The sequence below is a fragment of the Alligator sinensis genome, unplaced genomic scaffold, assembly GCF_000455745.1.
Source record: "Alligator sinensis unplaced genomic scaffold, ASM45574v1 scaffold145_2, whole genome shotgun sequence".
NCBI lineage: Eukaryota > Metazoa > Chordata > Crocodylia > Alligatoridae > Alligator > Alligator sinensis.
The window spans coordinates 772,073-778,899 of record NW_005841954.1 but is presented as its reverse complement, the minus strand read 5'-3'; positions in this window follow the sequence as shown (position 1 = coordinate 778,899).

Below are 6,827 nucleotides of genomic sequence, written 5' to 3'. Positions count from 1 at the left end.
GGGGCTGGAGAGGGGGTTTCAGCAGGCTGCCTGTGCTGCAGTACACAGCATGGCTGTGGCCTGTGTACTGGGGTGTGAGGATGTCAGTCAACTGCCGCATAAAGTGCATGGACTTGGGGGCACTCCCTGACTAGTGGTTGTGGTTGGTGATCGTAATCCACTGTGTCTGCAAGGCCTTGACCTATATGCAGTACTGCTGCACTGACTGGTAGTGCTTGTGCTCCCACATCCGGCTTGACGGCCACTCGTAAACATGCACATTGGAGTGCCTGCTGCACGAACTGCTGCTGCACCTCTGCCTCACCCCGCAGTGCTATGAGGTCACCAGTCTCCTCCATGTACCAGTTGAGGCCTCAGGTGGTGGGGTGTGGTCTGGATGATGATGCCATTAGGGTTCCCATGCCAGCTCTCTGGGCCTCTGCATGGCTGTCCCTGTGCTGCTGGCCCTAGGCAGCTGCTTGCAGAGCCCAATGCAGGGGCATGGCATGGGACTAGCAACTGTGAGGGGAAGTAATGCCCTTCAGCACCTGCAGGTTCTGGGCAGGCTGCAGGGGGTTGGCTGCAGGCAGTTGGACCTGGGCCTGGTGGCCAGGAGCTTCCTGCAGCTGGGTCTGGGTGCTGGCAGGCCTGGCAGGAGCCTGCAGCACCCTGTAGGCCTGGATGATGCAGCACTGCCAGCTGTGCAGCACTGTGGTGCCAGGCAGCAGCACTGGGGTGCAGGCAGGCTGGTACAGCCTAGGGCAACTGCTGCCCACAGAGGCAGCAGTGCGCAGCAGTTGCCCCAGGCTCCCTGCTATTGTGCCCCAGGGCTCAAAATTCCCGCAGGCTTTTAAGGGCCAGTGGCTAGAGCAGGCACATAGGTGAACTAATGCATGGGTCAGCTGCTTGTGCATGTGCATCTGTGTGTGTGTGTGTGTGTGTGTGTGTGTGTGCGCATCTCTCTGTGTGTGTCTGCTTGTCTGTGTGCATCTTTGTATATGTGTGTGCATCTGCTTGTGTGTGTGTGCATCTCTGTGTGTGCGTGTGTTTGTATGTGTATGTGTGTGTGTTTGTGTGTGTGTGCATGCCTATGTGTGTGCATGAGTGTGTCTGTGTGCATGCATGAGAGTGCATGTGTATGCATCTCTGCGTGTATATCTCTCTGCGTGCATGCATCTGTGAGTCTGTGTGCATCTGCGTCTGTGTGCACGCATCTGTGTGTCTGTGTGCACATTTGTATGCGTCTGTTTCTGTATGTGTGCATCTATGTGTGCATCTGTGCACCTGTGTGCATGTGTGTGCATATGCACATATCTGTTTATTGCAGGGAGTGTGTGTTTGTGTCTGTGTGTCCCTGTACAGAGAGTGAGTGACAGTAGAGTGCGTGCCCATTTGTGTGCACGCCTGTGTGTGTGTGCCTGTGTGTGTGTGTGTGTATGTTTGGCCATAGCGGGGGTGGGAGGGGGATGCAGAGCAGGGAGAAGAGGGGCATGTACTCCACGAGCACCAGGAGGGGAAGGGAGCCCCTCCCCACCCGCAGCCCAGCTCCTATGGTGGGAGGGGCCTCCAATTTTGTGTTTGCCTAGGGCCCCAGTACACCTTAATCTGTCTCTAGGCAGGCATAGAGTAAGCCCAGCCTTGGGGCAGGAAAGGCTCCCAGCCCCAGGACCCTGGGGCTAGCCTGAGGCTGGCCCCCCCTAGTGGCAGAGGTGACAGGGAGCTAATTTGCTCCTGGTTGGCATCTACATGTGTTACTGTGCAGTAACTACTGACAAGTAAATTTGCTACCTGCATTGGCAGGTAGCAAATTTACTCATGAGTACTGTAGTGAAATTTACTGCTCAGTGAGCATGTGCAAGTGTAGATGTGCGTGCTTATTGCACAGTAAACTATGCTACTGCTCAGTAAAGCATCTTGTGTACATGCACCCTGTGATACATATAAATAAATAAAAATGAAATCTAAGGGCTAGTAACAAAAGGGTCATCTACAAAGAATCATACTAAACAAATGTTCTGTAATGAAACATAGAATCATAGAGAAGTCAGGCTGGAAGGGACCTCCAGAGGTCATGTAGTTTAACCCCCTGCCTGAGGCAGGATCAACTCTATCCAAGCCATCCTATACAAATCCATAATCTAACCTCTTAGTAAAATTACCATGAACCTTGATATAACACAAGACATAACCTGCCACAGGTAAAGCAGGGGGACTCCGGCAGCCAATGTCCTGCTTCTATAAAGGGTTGTTAATATTTTTAAAATATGCTGAAGAAATGCCAGGTAGAGGGCTATGCGCCCCACCCAGCATGAACACTACCTGTTTCCAGAGGCTGGGGGGACGCGGCAAGCTCCTGCAGGTGGCGGCAGTGCTGTCAGTGGCAGGAGCATGGTGGTGGCAAGTGGGGAGCTCTCTCAGGCAGCTGCAGCACTGTTGGTGGGTGGGGGGTGGTGGTGGTGGTAAGCGCTAACCAGTGGTCGGCGACCACCCACAGATGCAGCTGGCAGCATTGGCAGCATCCAGTGGCGATTGCTTACTGCCTGTTGATGCCACCAGTGGTGTCGGTGGTGAGGGGGGAGTGGCAAGAGGCAAGCACCCACAGGCACTGCCAGTAGTATCAGCAGCAGCTTCTGAGCAGAGGTGCACCACCATGCTCAGGGGGTGCATGTGCATCCATGTGCAGCCCCTATGTGTCACCAATGCCCCCTAGAGAGGAAGGCAAAACCCCCCACAATCCATGCCAATCTGATCATGGGATAAAATTCCTTCCTGACCCTAAATTCAGCTATCTGAGCAGAGGAGCAAGACCCGCTAGCCAGGAACCTCTGGCTTTAAGACCAGTAGGAGCATTGGCACACGTCAGTCAAAATGCCCAGCCTTGGGGATGCTAAAGACAAATCATGCCAAATAAACTTGATTGTCTTCTTTGACAAAGTGACTACTTGAGCTGATGGAAGAGAATGCTGTGAATATAGTGTACCTAGACTTCAGCAAAGCTTTTAACAGGGTTCCACATGACCTTCTCAAAAACAAAATAGAGAAATGTAGGCTAGACAAAACTGCTATAAGGTGGAGAGAACTGGCTCCATAGCTGCAAGCGAATGGTAATTTTAAATGGATCCATGTCAAAATGGCATGAGGTTTTGAATGGATTCCCACAGGGGTCTGTCCTGGGCCAACGATCTTCAATCAATATATTAATGATTTGGCTGCGGTAATAGAGAGCTTCTTAAGCACATTTGCAGATGACACTAAATTGGGAAGGATTGCAAACATGCTGGAGGATAGGAGCTCAATTCAGAAGGATCTTAATGGATTGGAAAGCTGGGCTGCAGCTAAAAGGATGAAGTTCAGTGCTGACAAATGCAAGGGGCTACACCTTAGGAAGAATAATCAGAAATATAAATACAAAATGTATGACACGTGGTTGGATAGCAGCACTACAGAGAAGAATTTAGGAATCTTGGTTAATCACAGAATCGATATGAGTCTCCAGTGTGAAGCTGCACAAAAGGCAAACTCAGTTTCAGGACACATCAATAGGAGCAGTAGGTGCAAAACACGGGAGGTGATAGTGCCTCTTTACTTGGCACTGGTTAGACCTCATGTAGTGTATTGCCCGCATTTTTGAGGTCCACATTCAGAAAAGATATGGGGAAGTTAGTGAGGGTCGAGAGGCAGGTGACAAAAAGGAAAAAAGGCTTGGACAGCAAGTTATAAGAGAAGAGGTTGAAGGAAATAGGCATATTCAACTTGTGGACAGATGCTTAAGGAAGAGACATTATAGCCATCTTCAAATATCTAAAGGGCTACCATAAAGAAGAGGGAGAACATCCAGCATTCTGTCTAGAGGATCCAGCCCCTATGGTCAGAGTCAAACCAATTGCCACCTTTGGGGTCAGGAAGGAATTTTACCTCATGGTCAAATTGGTACAGCAGGGTTTGTCTTCTTTTGTAGCAGAGAGCACAGTCCTCTTCCTTGCATCTCTTGAATGTGTTTTAGCAACCTTTGCAGCAGTAGGACGTTGGCCACTGTGTTCTCCCTGCTGTTTCTGACAGGTTAGGATACTATGTCTTGCAGTTGACTGTGTAGTTCTGTTAATAGGTTAGACAATGCATTTTCATAGGATGCTTTGGATAGTGATGATTCTGCCTCATGCAAGGGACTGGACTGGATGATCTCTGGCGGTTCCTTCCAGCCCTACTTTTCTAGGATTCTATGAAGAGGACTAATGTCACCCCCTCAAAACAAACAATATACTGGTTCCATCTGTTAGATCAGTAATAAATAAATAAGGAAAAAAAGTGTTCATTAAGGGATATGTACATCCCTTTGACCAAGGTATATAAAGCACTTAAAACTTCGCGTAGGCCTTATTTTGATTTTTTTTTACCTGTGTATGCAACAGTTAAGAGAAACCCAAAGCTAGCCTATCAAGGTCCAGGTATTGCTGCTCTATCTGCTATATGGCAAGAACTCAAGTCTTACTAGAAGCTAGGAGTAAGTAAAATAAATGTATATTTAATTATACCTAACCTCTTTTGCCTATATTAAGCATATTGGTGTAGTTATAGAACTGAAAAACTGTTCAGGTTGCAAATGAAAGAAGGCAATATGTAGTTTCTCCTTCCAAAGGGAGTTTCTTTTTCAGAATTAGAGGAATTCTAAAGGTCCCTTTCCTTGTACAAAAACCTCCTGCTAGCAACGATCATGGTTAAACAAAAAGCACGTCCAGTAGAGCAAACCACTCATGTGACTATCATTTGCAACCCAGGTACTGGAAGCAAGCACAGGCTGCACACTTTGATCTAAATATACCCCAATTAAGGTTGACTGATTATCTGTACTTATAGAGTAGAGGTAGGCAAACTTAACAAAGGTCAATGAGAAGGCTTCAGGTTTATAGAATAATTTAACAAAAGAAATGTCATGGCAATAACACAGACCACCTGCTCCTCCAACTGGTTCACTTTCCCATGGATGTGTCACATTGGAAACCTTCACACACAAATGAAAAAAGAAGTGAGTAATTTTACCGATGAGAACAATTCTTCTGCTGCTGGAGAACTGAGATATGTCATGGTGAAAATTGATATAAAGTGATTTTTAAAATCTTTCTGAAGAAGTCAAAGGTCTTGTGACTGATGGCATGGATATTAAGAAAAATGTGTGACAACAATTAACACATCTAACTTGGCAAAATATATGTGGCTTTCTCCATTATCTAAACAGGGATATGTGAAAGAGAAAATCCCTATGGAAAAGTTTCAATAGAATTTAATGGAAAATGATAACCTTAATAGAGGTTATTTTGTAACGAACTATAGGATTTCACGAAGATTTATATCGCTGTTATAGCATTTTATACTATTTGAAAGTATAGGGAGAAGGTTAAATTTTTCCATTAAATTCTGGATGTCTTCAGAATAATTTCTATGGATCATGATTGGTTTCATCTCTACTGAATTACATAGCCCTTTACAAAAAGGGAAATTTCACTCATCATGAAGAGGAAATCTTTAAAAAATACATTAATTTTTGGGCCAAGTGATGGAAGGTTTTATAAAATAAACGGTGGGATTCAGACTGAAGTCTGCAGCTTAAACTAGTTTTCTCTTCCTTGTGAAGGAGTTTGATGTTGGATACAGACAGACCACAGACAGACTTGCACTCCAACTGATGGGTCCTCCAGACACTCCACTGTGGTTGCAAAGTGCCCCTCCCAAACCATTTAAACATTTCCCGGACTCTTCAAGTGGCCCCTTGTTCCATTCTGGCCCCAATGCCCCACATAGCCCCCCTATGCTCAACCCCACCCCATCGTGCCCCAAACCCTTCAGATCCCACCATTTCCTTTATCCCCCCCCGAGTCCTACCCTGCCCCTCTGAGCACCTAACCTCACTGGATAGCTCTTATAGCCCTTGGGCCCCCCTCACCCACAGTCCCTCTTGCTCTGAAGCCCCCTCACACCCCATTTCACACTCACAGTCCTCACCCCACCTCTCAGGCCCTAACCCCACCCACCCCACTCCCATAATGCCCCAGCCCTCTCATTCTATACCTCTCTACCCTACAGGCCTCCCTCCCCCCAAAATCCTCATGGTGCTTCTAATCCCCAATTCAGTCTCTCACAGCCCTCTCACTTCAGAACCCCTCCCAAACATTTCACCGCACTGCCCATGGGACTATGGAGCAGATGGGGGCAGGGCTATATGATTCTTGTCTCCTCCGTGGCTGCTCCCCGTTCCCACATCATGTTCATAGCAGGTCTGTATTGCCCTCCACCCTCAACAAACAGAAACAAACAGTTGGGTTGGAAGAGGACTCACTCCAGCTACTTGCAGTGCCCTTACCCAGGCACTGGGTGTTACTTATAGTGGTACTTATGCTCCAAACCCTCTGGATCTGCCTGGCTTTAAACCACCTTGGTTATAATGCTGGTCAGCCTCCCACAGTGGATATTATCTTTTGCAATGAATAACCCAACACCTTTCTTCCTCTGACCATTGTGCTGCACAGCTTGGCCTGCCTTCAGCCTTGCCCTTCCCCACCCTATCTCTGATTTGTGTGTGCAAATTCCCTAGGAGCAGAACTGCCCAGTACAGGTCCCTAGAGGGTAGCACACATTTATTGGATGTGCTGGGTAGTGAGCAGATAAACATTATAAAGTAAGTAACAGAGAAAATAATTGTTGATGAAAGGAAAGCTTGATTAGTGGAAGATCATGGGTTGGATTAGCCAGAATCAAGTAGATAATAATGAGCTGTGATGTAAACTATCTCCTTCAGCTCCACCTGAATAGAAATACAGATGCCCATGCAGGGCACTTTATTTTAAAACTTGAGT